The 22,509-nt window shown below is 51.9% G+C and overlaps 1 protein-coding gene across 37 annotated transcripts in view; it reads right to left on the bottom strand.

Annotated features, from left to right (window-relative positions):
- The window catches only part of LOC146404246 (uncharacterized), a 205,060-nt gene that overhangs the window by 103,609 nt on the left and 78,942 nt on the right, over positions 1-22,509 (bottom strand). The gene's annotated exons all lie outside the window — the stretch shown is intronic.

The following is a 22,509-nucleotide window of genomic DNA, read 5'->3' as shown; positions in this document are numbered from 1 at the left end:
CAGGCTGGGCCCGTGAATATTCCATCCTCCCCCATTCTATGCCTCCCAAGGCAGGGTAAGTTCTTAGAGATGGGGTCTCCTATGTCCTGTGTACTCCTGTCTCTCCACCCCCTGGAATAATGCTGGCACCTGGTAGGGACCCAGAAAATATTTACGGACTGAGTGACGGATGGGTCATTAAATCTCAAAAGGAAAGAGCAGAAACCATCTTGCCTGGACGTGAAGGAACAGGCCTGCAGGCCTCTCCTCAGGAAGGAGGCAGCAGCCATCACGTGTGTCCAACGTGAGGCCACCTAACACACATTCATGGGCCACCCCGTCTACACAAGTTCTCCTTAGAATTCCTGCAAACACTGCACAGACGGGTCATTGTGCAGGGCCCTCGGCTGAGTTCTATTCAAAAGCATTTACTGGGCCATCTTGGGCACCTGGTCCTGTGCCCAGTATCGGGGGTTCAGGGGTGAGCAAAGCCTACCTCCTGCCCTCAAGAAGCTCCCCTTCAGTTGGGGGAGACAGACAGGCATGCAGATCATTCCGCTAGGTGGGCCCAGGGTGCTAGGACAGCGAGCAGAGTGGGGCCCCCGTCCAGCCGGAGGAGATGGGGACCATTCCCCAAGCCACCAGGCAGCCAAGGAGACAGGCAGAGAATCCCTCCTCAGAGCCTGGACCCTGTCAAACTCGGGGCTACACCCCTCATGAGCCTGCTACTACCCGAAAGGAAACTTGGTCCTTGCCACTTAACTGAGGCAGGTAGGAGGAAGGGACGGGAGCCCCAGGCCAGGAGAGCATCACGGGAAAAGGCCGGGAGCTGTGCGCTGCAGGATGTCCCGGGGCCATCGGCACAGATCACTTATATTAATGGGTGAAAACCTGACCGCGATTAAGACGGGAGAGGAACCAGAAGTCAGTGACAGGAGCCAGGCCCTGGAAGGCTTCGTCCGCTGTTCCCATGAATGCCAGTGGCCCTCAGCCTGGGCTCTAGGGAAGCCTGGCATCCCTGGGGCTGGGCTACAGTTGCTGCGAATGTTTGGTTCAAATTTCTTTCAGAATGTTTTTAGGAGAAAGGGGTAGCAGGTGCGGTTGGTATCCTGCCCACACCTCCCAGCCCTCCCGTGTCAGGGCCCACCTGCACGCACTGCAGCGCCAGCTCCTGCCTGGCTTTGGCTGAGAGCTTTCTCTGACCACCAGGGTCCACTGGGCCGGGCCACACCCCGCGGCGCTCAAACACTGCAGCTGGTTCTAAGACACCAGCCTCATTTCCTCTCGGGAGAGATAATACTGAGCCACGCAGCCCGTGCTGGCCCCAGGGCTCCCCAGCGGAATCAAGCTCTATTTGTCCTGGTGGAATTTACGTGATGATTGTGCCTATTGGCGCCGTCCCTGCCCAGTCTCATGCTCCCAGGCCCCGCAGCTGTTTCCTGGGAGCGTGTCCCAGATAAAGAGCCACAAGTAAATCCTTGCGTCAAGGTCTGTTACTGGGGTGGCCCCAACCAAGACACACTCACACACACGCACACACAGAGAATGTCTGGTAGGACTTGAAGAAGATGGTAGGAAAAATGCTGGGGAGAAAAACACTGGTTGAGGATGAGGTGGGGGGAGACTCATTTATCACTAAATATTCTCTTTACCTTTTGGCCTCTGTCCACAGATTTTTTTCTATTAAAAAAGAAAATATGTATTTTAAAAGCTCCCCAAAATACGTGCTTTAAACCATGACAACAGCGACTGTAAGTTTATATCAGCACAGTCGCATGTGCTTTATAGCCAGTGCTTTCTACTAGGACACCTTCCTTAGTTCCTGCCACTGGGCATGCGCTCTTTGATGGAGTCACAGTTGCTCTTTTCTGCTGATCTGGCCCATGATTTTGAATATTTAATTAAAGGTGTCACTGACTCGGAAGACTGTCGCTCTGCACGGATGATTTATCAGAATCCGGATCTGCTCAGGTTCTGTGGCATCGATTTGTACGGATGCACGACTGCAGTGCACTGAGGAACCAAGAGCCAGGGTGACAGAACCTAGGTGATCACGTGCATGGCTAACGGTGAGCTGCGCAGTCAGTAACACTGCCTGAGCCGGGATGACTTCTGATGTGACAGTTACATTTCACACGAGCAATGAAAGCAGTTAGACAGGGCTCGTGATTCAACATTCAACTCAAAATTTCCTTCCACTTTGCATTCAAGATCTTGGATGTGTGTCATTAAAGGCACCCTGAGATGGCAAAGCAAGCTGTATAAAAATAAAACGTAAAGATGTGGCTCCCTTACTTATATCTTGAACCAGACTTTCTCAACATTGGGCAGTAGAAACAAATACGGGGTCAATTGGACGCTGAAGCTGAGCTCAAACTGCAAGTGCCTCCAAGACCACGGAGGTCAAAGGTTTCGCTTTGGAAAACAGCCTCCTTATTCCGAGGGGCTGGTTTTGCAACAAGCAAATGTTATAAAAGCATGCCGGTAAATTACACACCTACCTACCAATAATAACTTTCCACCCATTCTACTGCTGTTCAATGCAATATTTTATTTGGAAAATGAGTTACATTTCCAAATGTTTGGACCTCTGCTATGAATGAAGGTGGCCTGTGCCGGCTTCTGCATAGACCAGGGCTGTGCTCGATGTGTGTGTGCATGTTAGGCAGGCCACCCTGAGAGCCATGTGGGGAGGGGGCTGCAGGGAGGGAGCCCACAGCCCTCTGCATCCTGGAAAACCAACTGCAAGGGAGCTGCAAGTCAGCCTGGAGATTTGGCATTGAAAGCTGAACCGAGGGTGGTTCTTGTCTTTGGTGTGGATCCAAGTCCAGGGCAAACGTGGTGAATGAGAAGAGAGAGTCAAGTGCTGGGCCTAAGAAGCGATGCCCCATGGCACCGTCAACTCCGCCCCACAGGCAGGAGCACTGACCTCACAGCTAGACCCCCAAACACCTCCAGGGTTCAGACCGTGGATTCAACCCCCTTGGACTCCCCCTGGGCCTAAAATAAAACTGCTTAGAGAGCAGCTGCAGCATAAATGCTTCTTGGTTGCCCTATTCCAAAAGGCAAATAATTGTGTTACAACAAGAGTCCCATTTAGACAAATCTATCAAAAGTTCTGTATCATATCCAAACTTGCTTAAATGTCTCCATCTGGGCAGAGTAGCAACTGGCACTTCGAAACAAAATTACTATGACTTTTTTTAATTGGGAGCAGTCTACATGCAGTGGCTACTTTTAAATGACGTCTTTTTTTAACAAATGAAAGAGAGAAAGAAGGGAAGGAGGAAGGGAAGGAGGGAGAGGAGGCGCAGTTTGTATTTTTGGGTTTTTTTGGTCTTTTTAGGGCCACACTGGTGGCATATGGAGGTTCCCAGGCTAGGAGTCGATTCAGAGCTGCAGCTGCCAGCCTACCCCACAGCCACAGCAACACGGGATCCGAGCTGCTTCTGCAGCCTACACCACAGCTCATGGCAACGCCGGATCCTTAACCCACTGAGCGAGGCCAGGGATCGAACCCACAACCTCATGGATCCTAGTCGGATTTGGTTCCGCTGCGCCACAGTGGGCCCTCCCACAGTTTGGATTTAATCAGGCCCTGAAAAGCCACATCACGTCGAAGAACATATGGCTGCTCCCCGTGTCGTGCCTTCCTTCGGCACCGCTCACAGCCAGTAACTGGACTCTGAATCACTGCTCTCCTCCCTCCCTGCCAGCTCCACTCCCGGCCCGATCCCTTCCTGGTTCCGAAGCAGAGCCTGGGCCTCCCAGGTGGGGCTTACCGGCAGCTCTGGAGGGTCCCAGGGCTCACCTTCCAGACCCGGCCCCTTGCAGCCTCCTTTCACCGGCGAGTGAGTGTTTGCCCACCTGGTTTCTTTCCCTGACTGGGGACAGAACCGCAAAATCAGAGAAAGGTCCTCTGCAGAGAAGGGATTCCTGTCCCTCCCCTCCTCCGGGGGACCTTCCTATCCACCCACATTGTCCATGTCGTCCCTGCTGGCGGACTCTGACCCACGTGGCCAGGCTGCGACTCTCTGTGGTCTTCTCTCGGTCCCCATTCTATCTGTGCCAACACTGGTTGAGATGGATGTCACAGAAGTTCGGATGGAAAGGAGTCACAGAAGGGGGGGCTGCCCCCGCTGAGCAGACCCCTGGGGCCATCCCAGTGTCCCAGGCACAGGCCCCAGTCCACTGCTCCAGGTCCCCCTGGAGGGTAAGCAGCCTAATTACCCTCGACTGCATTTCCAAAACCCTGTGCTCAACGGCAGATCTGTAACTTCGTGTTTCTTCTTAAGGGAGGCATCCCCCTACTATGAAGACTTCAAGGCCCCCAAGCCGGAGCTGCCCTCGCCACCAGCTAATTGTGAGCCAGTTTTCTGCAATCCACCTGCAGGATTGCTCTCCACGCCCGGCGGCCTGCTCATCTCCCAAATTGCTCCTTCCCCACTGGCCGGGCTCCAGCGGCCCCGCCTTACCCCTGAGCACACCAGGCGGGGCCAGGGCATCAGGGCCTCTGCAGTGGAGGCTGCCCTCCAGGTGCTCGCCTCCCTGGGGTCACATCAGGCGGGACTTTCTCCGTGGGCCTCCCCAGCTTCCTGATTAAGGGGAGCCCTCTGTCCCCTCCTTCTGCCCTCTGCCCCACCGCCCCGTCCCCTGCTGACTTCTGCATCATTTGTCATCTGCCAGCACACTTCGTGACCTGATTCTTTATGTTTTCTTTTCTGTTCCTGCTACTCTCCCCAACCAGAATGGAAGGTCCATGAAGAAAAGGAAACAAAATCAGTTTTGTTGGAGTTCCCGTTGTGGCTCAGTGGTTAACGAATCTGACGAGAAACCATGAGGTTGCGGGTTCAATCCCTGGCTTCGCTCAGAGGGTTAAGGATCCAGCGTTGCCGTGAGCTGTGGTGTAGGTCGCAGACGCGGCTCAGATCTGGGGTTGCTGTGGATGTGGTGTAGGCCGGTGGCTCCAGCTCCGATTGGACCCCTAGCCTGGAAACCTCCATGGCTGTGGGTGCAGCCCTAGAAAAGACAAAAAAAAAAAAAAAAAAAATCGGTTTTGTTGAGTAGTGAGTTCCTGGCGCCCAGCACATAGTTCACAAGAGTCACTTGGTTAATGTTTCGTAAAGGCACAAGGTGGCAGGACCTGAGACAGGGACAGCCCAACCTCCCCGCCCGCCTGGTGCAGCTGGGGGACAGCGCTGGTCCAATGGAGAAAGGAAAGTTGCTTCTCAGAGGTGACTTGGCTCCACAGGTCCCAGTACATCCGGTCCCTGCCCATCTGCCTCAGGAGGTGTCATCGGGCCCCAGACAGAGCCACCACCTATGAAGTCCCCAGAAATGCTGAGGCTGGGATAGGGGAGGGGCTGGGGCCCGTGGGACTTCCATGAGTGCGTCCAGTCCCACAGCAGGGCAGCCAATTTCCAAAAGAGCAAAGTACACAGATGTTGACTCAGAGCCGGCGCTAACTTCCTGCCTTTGCACATCTGGCCAATCCTGGCTGGCCCGACGGGGGGGCGGAAGGGGTGCAGCGGTGGAGCTCCGGGGGGATGGGAGCCTTGTGACTTTAACCCCCACGGGGACACGGCTCTGAGTGGTACTGGATCCTGGCGCCAGGAAGAGGGCGTGTGTCTCTGAGGAACAGGGCGCGGATGACACCAAGATGTCCATGGGCCCCTCCCTGGAGCGTGATCCCCACTCAGCTAGTCGGGACCCCCTCCCCCGCAGCCAATGCTGATGACATCATGACAATCCGAGCTTTCTATAGTAGTTTAGGGTAGCCAAAGCTCTTTGTCACAGCCTCTTTCATGTCGCGGCCAACCAAACCTGGAAGAAAGACCAGGAATCGTCATCCCGTTTTCCACAGGGAGCGCTTGAGGGCTGTGGGGGTCACGAGCCAGCACACGTCAAGGCGGGACAGGCTGCACCCTGTCCTGTGTCCTCAGAGACAGGACCGTGACACCCAGGGTTTAATGCTTAGGGCAACTATTTCCCTGAACCGCCAAGCTGCCTGAGTGCAGACACTTATCCGAGCACTGCGGGAGGGGCGAGTCACTTCTCGGGCTGAAGAGGGACACCGCCTCTCAGCGCCCACCACACACCTGCTGGCCATTCTCTAATCTCTCTCAGACTGTGCTGATTACCACAAAAGGACAAAAACAAAACCACTTGTTTCTTTTTGAAAAATGGTCATCAATAGGGAGTCAGTAAAAATCTAAGAGGCAGTCACAGAGGGAGCCTGGCAATCGGGAGGAGGGTGGCTGTGATGGCAGGAGCATTGGCAGCTGTTCTCTGCCACACCTGCCAGTGGTCAGACTCTGTGCTACGTACTTGACGTGTGTATCTCATTTACGCTTCCCAGTGGCTCCATGACTTGGTAATATTGCTGTCCCATTTAACAGATAGGGAAACTGAGGCCTAGAGGTGAATTCCTTACTTAAAGTCTTACAGCTGGGAAGTGGTAGAGCCCAGACTTAATTTCGAGCCTATGGCAAAGCCCATGCTCTGAAAGCCTACATTGCACACCTTATGTGGCCTCTCCGTGCAAGTGCCTTCCCGTAGCCCGCGTGGGCTCCCATACTTCTGAAGTCACCAGCAGGCGAGAGCAGTGCCAGACTATATCCTGTCCCTTTTCCCAATTCATTCTCCGTCTGTCTCTCTGCCTCACTCTCTGTCTGTCTGTCTCTCTGTTCCCTCCTCTCCCCACACTTCCTCCTTATCTCAGGGCCTTCCTCTCTCCTCTTTCTTGAGCTGAGCAGGAAAATCAAAATTCTTCTCTCCAGACCCTGCAGAAACAATCCATTCATTTAACAAATGGTTTGGGGTGAATGTTCTGTGCCAGGCCCTGTTCTAGACCCTGGGCACACGGCAGCAAACAAAACTGACGTGAATCCCTGACTTGATGACTCAGTCCTGCTTGTGGAGAGATGGACAGAAAACAAACCTGGGAGGTCAAGCCAGAGGCAGGCAGGGCTGAGCGGGAACGGAGGCAAAAGCAGAGGTGAGACAGGGTGGGGCCAGGCGAGGCCTCGAAGAGGAAAAGCCTTTTGGGCAGAGACCTGAGAGCAGGAAGGAGGAAGTCGTGTGACAAAGGACAGCCTCAGTGTGATGGGAATGAGCTCAGCATTGTCACCAGACTTCGCAAAGGATGAGGAAGGAGGCTGGGAAGAAGAGAAGGAAGGAAACAGAAAAGAAGGAAAGAAAAAATTGGACATCGTTAAATTTAAATTTCTGATAAACAAAAAACAATTGGATGGGGGACATGCTTATACGAAAACGATAGTTGCTATTTACCTGAAACGTCACTGTGCCTGGGAATCCCAAGCTTTATGGGGCAGCCCTCGCCCTGGAGACGGGGCAGCGGGTCAGGGTGAAGGGAGGGAAGGGGGGGACACGGGCACCAGGAGCGGGGCTGACACATCCTGCCCAGAGAAGCCATCTAGATACCCCGCCAGATTTTCCAGGGCAGTTGTCTCCCCACTGTCTATGAGAAACGTGTGCTAAGCGCTCCGAAAGAGCAGGTGGGAGAGAGGACGTCGCGGGGGTCCATCTAGTGTGGTGCAGGGAGGCGTCCGTGTCTGCGGCACCTCTGCTCCCAAGAGGGTGCAGCCCAGGAGACCCCCGGCATCAGCGGCTGCATCCAAACAGGCTCTACTGAGGGGGCGCCATGGGCTGAGAATCGGAGGCCCACAGATGAAGCTGTAGAAGGGGCTGGGCCTCCTCTCTGGCTCAGGATGGGGCCCAGAGGGGAGTCAAAGGTCAGCAAGGTCCCCCTGGGTAGCCGGGGGTCAAGCATTTGCCACTGGCGGGAGTGGTTGATGTGCATATCTGAGCTGGGAGGGAGCTTCTGGGACACATCTGAGCCATGAAGATGGCCACACCTACAGCGTATGGACGTTCCCAGGCTAGGGGTTGAATCGGAGCTGCAGTCGCTGGCCTACACCACAGCCACAGCAATGCCGGATCCAAGCCTCGTCTGTGACCTACACCACAGCTCTCAGCAAGGCCAGATCCTTAACCCACTGAGCAAGGCCAGGGATCAAACCTGTGTCCTCATGGATACTAGTAGGGTTCTTAACCCGCTGAGCCACAGTGGGAACTCCTCCCGAGCCATAAATATTAAGGTTGAAAATAGTGAGATCAGTCAGACAATGAGACACCAACATCAAATGCTCTCTATCACCGACATGTAGAGTCTGAAGAAAGGACACAATGAACCTCTTTGCAGAACAGATACTGACTCACAGACTTCGAAAAACTTATGGCTTCCAAAGGACACAGTTCGGGGGTCGGGGGGGGGGTACACTGGGGGTGTGGGATGGAAATCCTATAAAATTGGATTGTGAGGATCTTTGTACAACTATGAATGCAATAAATTCATTGAGTAATTAAAAAAAGAAGAAAAAGAAAAAAGAAAAAGAAGACACCTGAGGTTAAAATGTAAACGACCAAGGGGCTTCCTTCATCCTGGCTGAGCTGGGGGTAGGGAGAGAAGCCAGGAGATCAAAGCAGACATTTCAGCGAAATTCCCTATACCAGCAAGTATCCACTTCACAGTCACCTCGAGAATTAAATGGGGCAACGCCTGTAACCGATGACATTAAACAGCCAATGTCCCTTCTCCTTTCTAACTGAAGGCGTTAGCTCCCGTGCCAAGGTCTGGGACCTGCGTGGGCCTTGAGGGCCAAAATCAAACCTCATGAACCTGTCGTGTTGGTTGCTGGGCGACCCTGAGGCTCAGCGCATCTGGATCGAATCCCTTTCCTGGAAACAGTGACCTCATGAGGTTAAAGGGCAGGGCCCAGGGCAGCTGCCCAGCTGCGTTGCTCAATGAACAGCATGGAAATACACAGCCTCCTTCCTAGGGTTCCCCTGTCGTTGGATTTCTTACATTCATACCAAAAAAAAAAAAAAAAAAAAAAAGGAAATAGGGCCGCCTGAGTGAGGCCACAAAACTTTGAGAGCAAGCTGCCCGCCCTTCCCAGCTCAGGAACGTTGCTTCATCGCCTGACTAAAAGGCAGGCTGGGGAGGCAGCCGGCGGCCTGGGAGCTGCCTTATAAGGACATTCGCCAAGCCTGCCAGGTGTGTCATCCCCAAGTCCAAGAGGAGCGGCGACGGTCCCAGTGAGTCAGGGCCTGGTGGGGTGCAGCGGCCTCGGCAAAGCCACACGGGGGGCAAGTGAGAGTTTTCTCACTTCCCTCCCTCCCGACATGTTTCCATATGCTTTGGATTATTTTCTCATTTCCTTTGGCAATTGGGAAAACAGAGGAAAGGATTTTTTTTTTTTTAAGGCCACACCCAAAACATATGGAAGTTCCCAGGCTAGGGGTCAAGTTGGAGCTGCAGCTGCCAGTCTGCACCACAGCCACAGCAATGCAGGGTCCAAGCTGCGTGTTGAGCGAGGCCAGGGATCAAACCCACAGCCTCATGGATACTAGTCAGGTTCATTACCGCTGAGCCACAATGGGAACGCCAGGAAAAGATTTTTGAGTTAACAAAAAAGAAGACAGCACTCATATGCTCTGATTTTATTTTATTTTATTTTTTGTCTTTTCTAGGGCTGCACCTGTGGCACATGGAGGTTCCCAGGCTAGGGGTCTAATCGGAGTTGTAGCCACCGACCTACACCACAGCTCACAGCAACGCCAGATCCTAACCCACTGAGCAAGGCCAGGGATCGAACCTACAACCTCATAGTTCCTAGTCGGATTCGTTAACCACTGAGCCACGACGGGAAATCCAGCTCTGATTTTAGTAGCAAGGAGAAGCCTCCCTGCTTTTGTGGGAGGTACAGGAGGCGGCCCAGGTAGGGGGGCCGCTGAAACAGAGAAAACGCAGGGCTGCAGAGAAAGGCCTTTGAGAACTAGCACATGGCAGCTCCTGCAGGACAAGACAGTGTCCCCCGTGATGCAGAGCTGGCCTCACAGCCACTCCGGTTCCCGCCCAGAAAGACCTGCCGGGGAGGCGCAGCCTGGCAGCAGGTGAGCCCTTTGAAATGAATGAGGGCAAAGAAGTGGCGGTAGGACTGACCCGAGGTGGCCTAGGGTCACAGTTAGGAGACAAGCTTTGCCGCTTCAGCTGGGTGACCTTGAACAAGTTAATTCATCTTTCTGAGTTGCGACGGCCCCTCATGTGACACGTTGTCGGTGTAATGCCCTCTACAAGCAGCGCTCCCGTGCTTTACACTAATGCAGCGGGTTTTCACAACCGGCCTGTGAGGCAGATGCTGTCATTCCCCGCCTTGTGCAGGTGGGGAAAGTAACCTTGCCAAGGTCCCACAGCGGGTCATTGGCAGAAAAGCAACTGGACCCCAGACATTCAGGCGCCAGGGCGTGTGCCCGGGTGGGGGTGGGGGTGTTGGTGGTTGGAGAGGATTCAGAGGACCAGGCATGGGAGAGCCCTCACCACGGTGCTGGGTGCCAGGTTGATGCCCAAGGAATGTGACCTGTTACGACCAACCCTCCCCCGGTTTATCCACCTGAAGGCTGGGTGACGCCAGCGGCCCCTGCAAGAAAGAATCCAGGACACGTGACCGAAGACAGGCCCCAGGAGAGAGGGGAGCAGCCCGGAGAAAGGGCTCGAAACGAGGGGAGATTCATGAGGGAGGGACGTGTGAGTGTGTCCCCGTCGAGGCAGGGAGCTGGACTCTGTGCCAACAAACTCAGTCAGCCCCTGGCTACAAGGGGTGGGGGGCGAGGAAGTGGGAACTCCCCAGGCATTTCTGGGCTCGGCGCTGGGGGACAAAGCAGGGTGGTTACCAGGTGGCAGTCTTCCGAAGAAAGTCACTGGCATGGGGACGTTAGAAGCAAAACACCAGAGGGAAGCCCCCCTCCTCCCCACTGTCTTAGCTCCCCGCACTCGCCACCAGCACTTCCACTGCTCGATGTGGCTTGCTTGCTGAAATGACACAGGCTTTATCCCTGAGAGGTCTGAACCCGGGTTTCCATGTTTTATCTGGTTGTAGTGGCTATGACCCCCGACCACAGCTAAAACTGGACTCCAAGATACGCCCCCCAATACATTCCTTAGTTTCCAAACCTATTCTTCTTGCCCCCATAATACAGAAGCAACCCTACCTCCTATGACGACCAGGGCCATTGGCTCTGCCAGGCGGGGTGCATAGCTTGTCCCCATTTCTGCCCCCTGGTGACTTCCTGCAGAGGCCCCAGGTGCTGGCACTGGGAAGGTGGCAGCAGGTTGGGTTATACGCTCAGTCATCCTGTCCCCTGATTCTGGAGGGATTCTCTTTCGTGGGCATTCGTGTTATGGGGTGACAATCCCTACATCCTGGGCCCCCTCTATGCTCTTCTCCCACGTCGCCTCATCCCCAGGCTTCCTCCCATCTTGCTCCATCCAAACCCTTGACCCAGCAGCCAACCACCTGCCACAGCTTAGGACCCACAGTACAGCTGTGGCCAGAGCCATTCCTCTCTCCTCACAAACTGGCTGACCAGTATGCTGCCTGGAGCCCTGCCTGTGGGGAGGATTTTCTCCGCCCCCCCACCCACTCTTTTCAGAGTCCCCTGGGTAGAGCTGAAATGCAGCACAGTCTGTTTGCAGCTCGTGCCAACAGACCCACTCAATCCCTCCAGGAGCCAGGCCTGGATTTTCTTTTCCTCCTCTGCCAGCTGGAAACAGGAAACCCCTGGCCATGCATGCGAGTTTAGAGAGACACATCAATGCGACATAAGTAGGCGACATGGGAGTCTGTTCAACTTGCTCAGTTAGCATGCTCATGCCTCTGGACCTGCTCAGGCCAGGTCCTGGCTGTGCCGTGATCACCGTAAGATGAATCAGGCTGGGCCTTTCCAAACTTAGGTCTGGGTGGGAATGACAGCCCTCGGGAACTCTGGAGGCACAGGTATTTGATGCCTTCTGGCAAGATGCTCAGTCTCTTGCCAGGTTCAGTAGCCTGCCAAGAGCTGCCGTTCAAAACGTGCATAACTTCTTGCAGCAGAGAGCACGCCCTTGCTCCAGAACCTAGGGATCTGTGCTGCAGGTCCCCTAGTGAGACTTATCAGAGACACCCCACAGTGCCCCTGTTTATCACGGGTACCTCCAGTGCCTCGAGATTTCCCAGTTAGCGCAGCCCAAATGCCAGAATAGCTCCTACCACAGCCTGGCTCTGGGTCCAAATCTAAACTGCTAGCCATGTGAGTCCTCCGATAAATGGGATAGAGCAGCTGCCCCAAGTTCAGTCCCTCCAGGACCTGAAGGACTTCCTAGGAGCTGTGCTTCTTTCTCGGTTGTGAGAGGGGCAGATGCTTTCACTGGTCCTTTGCCTTGGAGAGAAGGTTCAGCAAAGGCCAGAACACTGGAGCCTAAAAACTTCGCCAATGTGGCTGGGCCCTGGCATCTCTCTAGGGTTTATCGCCAACCCTCTAGAACACAGGTATCCTACTAGGGCATCCAGAGTTTTTGCCACTTTCAGCTTATCAGGTCCCACCGACATAAAGGCATTGATATGGTGAGTCAGAGGGCAAAGCGATTAGTTTCCTAAGAAGGGAAAAGGATGACGTTCCAGGAACCAGAGTTCCATGAGCCTGCCATCAATGCCAAACCAAACCAAACCAAACCAAACCCTGTAGACTTGTCTTAGTTAACCTTTTGTGATCAGGTAGAAAAGAAATTAGTGATCAATAGGAACCAGCAAGCGTTCTCTAAGAACAGGTCAGGCCAGGAACACATGGGCAAAAGAGAAACAGAAATCCGATCACTTTGTTTTGGTCATGAGTAAAAAGAATGACTGAAGGGAGTGTAGGTAGAAGAGCTAAAATGAATGAGTAAAAACTTCTATTATTTGCAGATTTCATTGACCCACACAATTCTGATCCACTACAAGTTGGAAATTAAGTGTAATTTGTTCCCCTTTGCTGGTGCCGGACTGGACTGTGAAAATGCTGTATTTTGTTTCTTGGGAGTTAGGAAAGCTTGGGGTCAAAAATGCAGGACAAATTCCACGTGATGGGAGGCTCTGCCACCAGGGGCAAATCCTCCAATAAGACGCCTCACAATGAAAAATTACCCCATGTGACACCAGGTTCCCCCAATGCCAGCAGAGAGAGAGAGGTGAATCTCGCATATTGCTCTTTTAATCCACGAGAAGAACAACTTTCCCCCAAATTGGCAATGGCTCTTGTTTTTGCTGTTTTAACAATGATACACTGTAAGATGTTCTACATGTGAAACAGAACGTGGAAGTCACTGAACAGCCTAACTTGATCCGTGATAATTACTGTTCATGATTTGATAATACGCTTACGGTTTTCTTGTTTGATGAAAGCATGAAAGGAGGGATGCGTAGATGGATAATATGCTTTATAACCTGCCTTTTTCCCTTGATATAGCGCAGGCATTTTTCCTTGTAGAAATACAGAGATTTAGAGATTTGCTTCTCTTCTGACAACAGCATAATATTCCATGACCGGGCTGTACCATGACTTATTTAACCAAAGCACTGTGATTAAAGCTTGACTTATTTGCATTTTTAACTGTTTTATTATTAATGGTGCAATTGATAGTCTTTCTCATAAACTTGGTACCCTTATCTGATATATTCCCATAGGGCAAACTCCTAGAATTACTGGGTAAAAGATCATGCAAATTCTAAATTTTGAACTCTTATTGCTTAATTGCCCTCAAGAAGGATTCTTCAGACTTACAATCCCACCAATAATGCAAGAGAGTTTCTCTTTTCCCCACCTTCTGGAAACAGTAGCTTTCATTGTTTACATGGAGAATGGGGCCTCTGCCATATGATGCATGGTCTTTGGTACTGTTTCTTTTTTGTAAATCTTCTATCTACATCTTTGTTCAACTTTAAAGGGATTTGTCTTTTTTTTTTTTTTTTTTTTTTTTTGTTGTGGCTGTTGTTGTTGTTGTTGCTATTTCTGCGGCGGCTCCCACGGCATATGGAGGTTCCCAGGCTAGGGGTCTAATCGGAGCTGTAGCCACCGGCCTACGCCAGAGCCACAGCAATGCGGGATCCGAGCCGCGTCTGCAACCTACACCACAGCTCACGGCAACGCCGGATCATTAACCCACTGAGCAAGGGCAGGGACCGAACCCGCAACCTCATGGTTCCTAGTTGGATTCGTTAACCACTGCGCCACGACGGGAACTCCGGGATTTGTCTTTTGATCATTGATTTGTAAGTTACTTATGAAGGACAGAACCCTTTGTAACACAGGAAGATATTTTTAGAAAGCCATATTCTGAAATCAATGCTCCTGACATGATACTGCGACTTCATAATTGGCCCTCCTCAGCCCGGTGCCGGAGGGTAGGAACTGCGCAGAAAATACAGATGCAGACAGATGTAACCTCCCTGAACTCAGGCTGCTGACAGTTTAAATTAAGAGATAAGCCAAGTAATAAACAAACAGATGCCACATCATTTGAAAGGTCATAGGAGAGTTACAGGCAAGGCTTGGGGAGGGCCCAGCTGGGGAGGGTTGGCTCTGGGCAGGGAGGGCAGGAAGGGCTCCGCTTTCTTCCCTGGTGATCCTGGTTTTCTGCTGTGGTTGTCCTGGGCTCTTTGGCATTTTCTCATCACTGTATAAGTAGGTTCTGAGGTACCGTCTTTAGAAAGAGCATGGTGGACTCTGCCGAGATGTCCTGGAGTTAGGAATATAGCAGAGCAGGGGGGTGGGAGAGATGTTTATTTTCATTTACCAGCCGCACGCATTCCATCCCGCCCTGGCAGACCACGGGGGCGGGACCCCGGGCCCCACTCGGGAGGGCGCTTTACAGTAACTGGGTTTAGGCTAAAGCCCCAAAGCAACTGGCAGGCTTTGAGGGGCTGTAAGTGGGGAAGCTACACTTCCTATTTGTGCTGTGGAAGTGCTTCGGCGGCCGTGTGGAGGGTGGACTAAAGGCGAGCAAAATGGGGAGGGGGAAACCCGTGTGGGGGCTACCGGGGAAGGAGATGCCAGGTGGGCCTGAACTGAGGTCCACGTGTGGCATGAAGAGGGTCACAGAGGACGGAACCGGTGACAATTTGCACGTGGAGGATGGTGAGGGAGCGTGAGTTACAAGTGGGGAGAAGCAAATTTGGGAAGAGTTTAGTGGAGAAGAGGCAGCTGTGGGACTCAGAACGGAGACCCAGAAAAGAGCCACAAACGTGAGTCCAGAGCCTATGGGCAGCTCTCAGCTGGACCTCTAAGGCTGTGCCCATCCCACTGTTGTTCAGCTGGAGCCCTGGAAACGGATGGCCTTGTCCTTGCAGTGGTGGAATGAGCAGCAGAACTGGCCCAGAACCCCAGGAAAACCAGCAGAGGAAGAGGCACGGTGGCAGAGCAAGAATCCTGGGCCAGGTGCCTCCGCCCACAGGCTCTGAAACGCTGCAATAATGTGTCAAAACGGACCTGAGACTCCTTCTTCAGCTCACTTGGCCAACCTGAGCTCAATGTTTTCAAAGACTGTCTCCGCTGTTTCTCTTCCTGGTGTCACAGCCCCCACCCAGTCAGACTGTGTTTCTCACGACTCGTTCTTTACGGCTGCAGAAACCAGCCGCAGTGTGTGGCATCTCTGTCACCAGGTTCGTTTGGTGACTTTGCACAATCCCAACCAGCCCTCTATTTCTCTGCATACATCCTCTTTGTGCCACCCATGGCCCCATGGCGAAAATATTTCAACATAAGGGAGTATATTCACCCACACCCTCTAAGTGTTTGTGCTTTCGTTGAATGAGGCACGTCCACCAGCTGCCCCGGACTCCCAGCTGGGGGTGGGGCAGGTTGGGCCGACGGGGCGCCAGATGGCAATGACTGGTCTGCCAGACAAGTGTGTCTGACCCTGCCTGACGGAGAGGGCATTTTCAGCGACTGTTCGGGGGGACTTGCTCTTCCTTTATGATGATCCGTTTTTCCACTTGGCAGGACTGCCTTCCCAGAGCGCTTACTTACACTCGGGGCTGAGTCACACTTTGGAAAATTAATTATTCACCATCCTGTATCATCGGTGGGATCCCCAAATGTATTATAAGTTCCCTGAGGCGGCCAGAGGCCACCGCACACTTCTCGAGGAGTCCCCAGGGGCCTGGGGCTGGCCTGCACCTGTGGGAGGCCTCGGTGAAGGGCAGTGAATCAGGGAATGTGAGCACTGGGGCCACGGGCAGGCCTCACAAGCAGGGAAACTGGCCACAGAGGCTCAGCACTGTGTCCACACAGCCACAGAAAAGAACGGAGGTAGGAGGTAGATGGGGCCCTGGCCTAACAAGAGCTGGGACCATCAGGCTGAGTCAATGGGCCAGGCTTCCCTCTGACACATCAAGGAGAAAGTGAAGGGCAGGAGCTGGGCTCTGCTGGAGCAGAAAGATAAGACGACCACTTCAACCACTCCTGGGGTCAAGGAGAGCTCCCCAGCCACGCATGCGCAGTAAGGCACCTAGGGGTCAAAAGGGAGGGGGTGCCAGGCCATAAGAAGTCCTGATACCATCCCAGAACCCTTTGCTCTGGAATCCATTTTTGGCAAAAGATGCTTACGCCTTCCGGGGAGGGCCCTGGGTAAGCATGGACCCTCCCCAGGAAAGTAAAACAAGATGATTGGCCAAAGAAAACAAAGACCCGGAAGACCCGCGCCATGTAAGCGATTTAGCTCAGCTCCCTGGTGCGCTCCGCTCTCAGGGCGACTAGGACACCTGCCCTCCTCCTCCTTCCGGTGTGGATTACTGCTCTGCTTCTGATCTCAGTAAATAAACCACTCCCCTGTGCTCATCCGTATGTTGCACTGTGACTCTAACAATAGACTTTGTACCCTTTTTACAGCCTTTGCCTCCTTGAAACATTCTTGCTTTTTCAACAGGGGGTAGAATCAGGGCCGTTCTGCTTTAGCCTGTAGCTGGTCTAGTGGCTAGGACTCCTGGTTTTCACCCAGGCTGCCCAGGTTCCATTCCTGAGCAGAGAATTAGGATCTTGGTCCAAACCATCACGCACTGCTGCCTCTCCCAGGTCAGAACCAGGACTACTGAGCAAGGAAGGGAGCGAAGCAGGGCCGTGACTCATCGAGAGCTCCATCCCGGCCAGGCTGCCCGCACTCAGCCGTGTGAGCTTGAGGGAGTGATCCCCTGTCTCCTCTTCTATAAAACAGAGACGGCAGGAGAAGCCCAGCTCAGGGCCAGGGCGAAGACGAAATGGGCGGATCCAGGGAAAGTGAAAAAGCCATATCAACTCCATGAAATCTTTGGTACTTCGGAGTATTTAGTACAAATTTGCTGAATAACGTTTTCACTTTAACTCTACCCACAGTGCAATTGGGAATAGGGGCTTCTTGTTCTCCAAGTGCAGGATTGTTCCTTCCAGAGACAGAGGCCCCCAAGGATTTGACCACCGTCCAGGCTGCGCTGAAACCGAAACATCTGTGGTCAGGGCAGTGACCAGCAGCCAAGCCCAGATGCCAGGAATGGGTGTCAAGTCATGCATCCAGGGGCAGACGGAGACGGGGTCTCCGCCACACTGTGAAGGAAGCGGGGTGAGGTCCATGCTGGGTGCAGGTGTGGGAGAAGAGGGACAGGGAGCCTTGCTCCCCAGAGCCCCTCTCACTCCTTGGACCCAGGCTGTGTTCTCTTGTAATAGGGAAGAACAAATCTGACTCCATATTGGATCTCTTCTACTCCCATGTTTGTATTCTATTGCTTTTGCTACAAGTAAAGAATGTTGCCTCTAGCCTGAAATATACAGGAGAGCCCACGAAGTTTTTAACACTTTCCCATTCCTACAGAGATTAGTTACATTTGTTTTGTTGGAGTTTCACAGGAACACTGTGACCTGACCCACACGGGTCCTTTGCAAGCACAAAGGATTCCAGCACCAAGAAGGTGGCAGCAACCCTCAGGCCTCTTCCTCCATCACTGCTCTCACTTATTCTTTACTGGCTGGTGACAAAGCCACCATCCACTGCTGCCCGGAATGAGGCTTCAGCGCTTTCATGGGATTTCCAAGCAGTGAGACACAGGACTCAGGACTCCAACCCTAAATGCATATGAAGTAGGTGGGACCCCGCCAAGTATAATGTTCTTCTCATGGCCCCTTGCTCCTCACAGGAGGCCCCACGGTGTCATTCTTCCCAGGAGAGTCTGTGGCTTTGGGGAGAGTCTGTGTCTGCAATTCTGGATTCTGGCACCGGTATGCTGATGATGCCACCAGAATTCCCCTTCCACTCCCTAGCCACCCTTGAAAGTCCAGCTGGCTTCCGGGCTCCCCCTCACAGGTTCATCCCTGTGAAATCCGCAAGGTCAGCAGAGGGCCCTTGCCTCGCCCTGCACTCTGCTCCCTCCCCCTGGGTCAGGACACTCACTCCCAGCTCAGCATCTCATACCGCCCTGTCTCCTGACTGCCCGCTGCTCCTTCTCCTGCTGATACTCAGTAAAGGCTAACATTTACAGAGGGTTTGCCGTATGCAGACGCAGTGTCAAACTCTCCTACATATTCTCATCGCATCCCCATTTAAACAGCTCCTGGCACATGGGGGCGGGGGTGGGGGTGTGTGTCTATAAATACTTCTTGACCAGATGCATCCTCTGGACAGTCTTTTGTGGGAGGTGCTATTAATCTCTCCATTGCATAGATGAGAAAATTAGGGCTCAGAGATGTGAAATAATCAGCTCAAAGTCACAATGACAAGTGTCAGAGCTAAGACAAATCTAAGATAATTCTGTTTCTAGGCCTTATATACTCCTTGTTGTTATTCTGAAGTTTATTCATTCACTTAACAAATATAATTTCAGAATCTACTGTTTCAGGAACCATTCCAGATTCAGGGATGTGGCAGAAAATAAAAGAGAGAAGAGTTCCTGCTGTGGCTCAGTGGGTTACAAACCTGACTAGGATCCATGGGGATGCGGGTTGGATCCCCAGCCTCGCTCACTGGGTTAAGGATCCAGCTCAGTTGCAGGGAGCTGTGGTGTAGGTTACAGATGTGGCTCAGATCCTCTGTTGCTGTGGCTGTGAGGTAGGTCAGAAGCTGAAGCTCCCACTCAACCCTAGCCTGGGAACTTCCATATGCCGTAGGTTCGGCCCTGAAAAGCCACAAAAAAAAAAAAAAAAAAAAAAAAAAGAAAAGAAAGAAAGAAAGGGGGAAAAAAGAAAAGAAAAATAAGAAAAGAGATAATTTCTGCTGTATAGCGCTTACTTTCTAATGAGGAACAGAGACATGAAAGATGATAAGTAAGTAATGGTTATAGCATGAGTCACAGTGGTAAGAGCTGATGAAAAGTGATGAAGACTCAAGAAAGTGGGGGTGTCACTTTAGATGGGGTGAGCAGGAAGGCTTCACAGAGAAGGGGTGGTGAGTCGAGTCCTGAAGGGGGTGAGGGAGACAGCTCCTCAGAGTCCGCGGGAGGGGTAGCAGGTGTGAGGGCTTCAAGGCAAGGAGGACTGCCTGCGAGTCTGAGGAACAGCGAGGAGCCCAGCAGAGCCACCAGGGGAGAGGGCGGCGGGAGCTCAGGGTAGCAGGGCCAGGTCGCACAGGGCCTTTGGGCATTGCACAGAGTGATGTGAACCCTGACTGTCACGGAACTTACTGGAAGACTGTGAAGGGAGGCACGCCGTGTTCTTTAACGAGATATTCTGGCTGTTGACTGAGCCTTGAGAAAAAGCAAGGCAAATGCATCTGAGCAGCTAGGAGGCTGCAGTGAGAGTCCACACAGGATGTTATGGTGGTTGGATTGGGTGGTGGTCACGGAGGGGGAAGGAGAGGCTGATTCGGACACATTTTGTAGGTGGTGCCAACAGGATTCCAGACCCCTGTCCCCACCTGCCTGCTGGACACCTGCACGTTCCCTGGCCCCTCAGATTCATCGTGTCTGAGATGGAACTCCTTATCTTGCCCCAAGAAATCTTCATCCCTCTGGCACTTTCGTCTCCGTTAATATCGTTCCCATCTAGACAGTGGCCCCTGCCAGAAACCTAGGCATCACCCTCAAGTCCTCCCTCTGTCCACCTCCCACATCCAACCAGCCACCCTGTGGCATCCAGTCAGCGCCCCCCCCCCCACGTCCTCATTCCCTGACTCAGTGCCCCCTCCTTTGGGCCCGGATCTCGCAGGTTTCCTTCCAGCCTGGCCCCAGCACGCTTCACAGGTACCACATGCATCTTTAAGGGAAGCAGACCACATCTGTTTAAAACTAAGACTACTGCCTGTTGAATAAGATCCACACATCCCCTGGCCCAAAGCTGTCTGCAAGAATAGAATGTGAGACACATGCGTAGCTTGGCTTTTCTAATAGCCGCATTTTAAAAAGTAAAAAGAAAGAGGTGAAATTAATTATACATACACGATTAACAAAACATATCCAAGATATTATTTCAGCATGGAATCAATGCAAAAATATCAATAAGATATTATATATATATGATATTATGCATGTCAGATATATATATATTATACATATGTACATATAAGATATTATATATATATATATATATATGTACATTTTTTAACTAAGCCACCGAAATCCAGGGTATAGTTTACACTTCACAGCATGCCTCATTGGAATGAGACACATTTCAAGCACTCACTAGCAATGTGTGGGTACCACCCTGCCTTTCAGCCAAAGCCCTCTCCCTTGGCCCTTTCCACCTCCTCTCCAGCTCATCCTGGTTCCCATTCCACCTTCCCCGGTCACTTGTTCCTATGCTCTAGAAGATCTTACAAACCTAGAGCACCCCAAGCACAATGGGCTGTTTCCTGACCCCCCCCCCCACCTTTCCCATCAATTCAGTGGTGCCTAGCAGCAGGTTTATACCCTATTCAATGGGCCACATTGGTAACCTTGACTTTGGCCATGGTGGGAGTGTTTACACCACAGAGATTGGCAAACACTGTACATCAGGCTTTGGCAGAGGATGGGAACCTCTTGCCAAACATATCACTGCAGCTGATACTCACCCCTCCCGCCCCTAAATCACCTGATAAACTTTTCAGCCAGTTAGTCGTCTGTGTAGGTTTGCCCTCCTTCCGGTCTTCAAGTTTAAAAAACAGCCTAGTTTTCCATTTCCAGTTTTTAGCACAGGAGTCCTTCCCTCCTCCCCTGTTTTTGATTTCCCTGAACACCCCATCAGAGCTCTCACTGTATATTGGACCATAAAGAGAAGTTAAATTATAAGTTTAAAATGAAACCTGTCTAGGTATGAATCCTGCCTCCTCTACTTCTTAGTGATGTCACCTCAAAGTACTGAATTACAACGAACACTGGTTTCCAGGCCTGAAAAGAGACTGAAAAACACATCACCGCAATATTATGATGAGGATTACATTATATAAACTGTTTAGTCCATTAGCTGGCACATACCAGACATTCAGAAATATTTAGATAGTATTAAGTCCTTTAGCATTTATCATTTGTATAAAGGAGTTGCTCAAAACTCTTTTGTTAAAATAAATGTTGAATGAAATTTCAGAAATTCCTCCAGTCCAATTCAGAGAGTGTATGAGTCAGAATTCCAGCTGGAGATGGATGGTACTTACCCCCAAAGGCTGACTAAGGAAGGTCATTAAAGAACCCTTCACAAAGGTTTGAGCAGGCTTCAGGGAAGCCCAGGCTTGGCAAGAGTCTGTTAACCCCCGGGGCTTGAAGGTGTGAAGGGGAAGCCCTTCCCTGAGCCCAGTGAGAGCTGTAGCTGAAGGAAAGTCCATCCCAGGGGAGTCACAGCCTCTGAGAAGGAACCAGCAGGTGTCAGACCATCAGGGTGGGGCTTGGAAAGATGCCCCATCTCGCTTCTCTCCAGCCCATCTGGAGACCTCCTGCCACTGGCCAAACACAAGTCAAGCCAAGAGCAAGGAGCCTTCCCACAGTCCCCAAAGGCCAGTCTACTGGGTGATGAGCTGATGGAAAAGGCAGAGGATGCCCTGGAGGCCCCCAAAGGAGCCGAGTCCTTGAGTGGGATTGACCCTCCAAAGCCTACCGGTGTCCAGTCTTGCTCACACACTGGAGATAAAAGTCATTGAGAATGGGCTTTGAAAGATAGAATCAGGTAACAAGCATGCATCTGGGCCAAGTTTAGTTACTTTATCTACAAGTTTATTCTCTCAAATATAAGAAAGCTGATGTCATTTTATAACACTCTCTACGTGGTTGGCACCTAACCATTCTTAGAGTCAGAAAGTCCTTTGCTCTGTCTTACCTAAGAACCCCACAACAACTGAAATATCTTGTATTTTAAGCAGCTCTCCACAGAGTGGGGAAAGAACATGTTTATATAGAAGTAACCTTAATTAAACCACCACTCTAGTTTTTTTTTTTTTTTTCTTTCTTTCTTTTTGGCCACACCCACGGCATGCAGAAGTTCCTGGGCTAAGGACTGAACCTGCGCCACAGCAGCAACCCAGGCCACTGCGGTGACAATGCCAGCTCCTTAACCCCCTGTGCCAGAAGGGAACTTCACCACTAAAGCAGTTTTACCTTTACAAATGATCATCACAGTTCTTTTAATTTTTCTCCAACGGTCTTCTTTGCCAAGCTTCTAGGCAGGCTCTAGAAATGGCCTGTCAAATATCCTGCTGATGTCGGAAGAATGGTTAAAATGCTGGTGTGA

The sequence above is a fragment of the Sus scrofa genome, chromosome 4 (genome assembly GCF_054392235.1).
Source record: "Sus scrofa isolate SSC_HxYL_T2T_F1_AM1 chromosome 4, Sscrofa_HxYL_maternal_Yorkshire_Landrace_v2.0, whole genome shotgun sequence".
NCBI classification, from domain to species: Eukaryota; Metazoa; Chordata; class Mammalia; order Artiodactyla; family Suidae; genus Sus; species Sus scrofa.
This window is presented reverse-complemented; position numbering and strand designations above follow the sequence as displayed.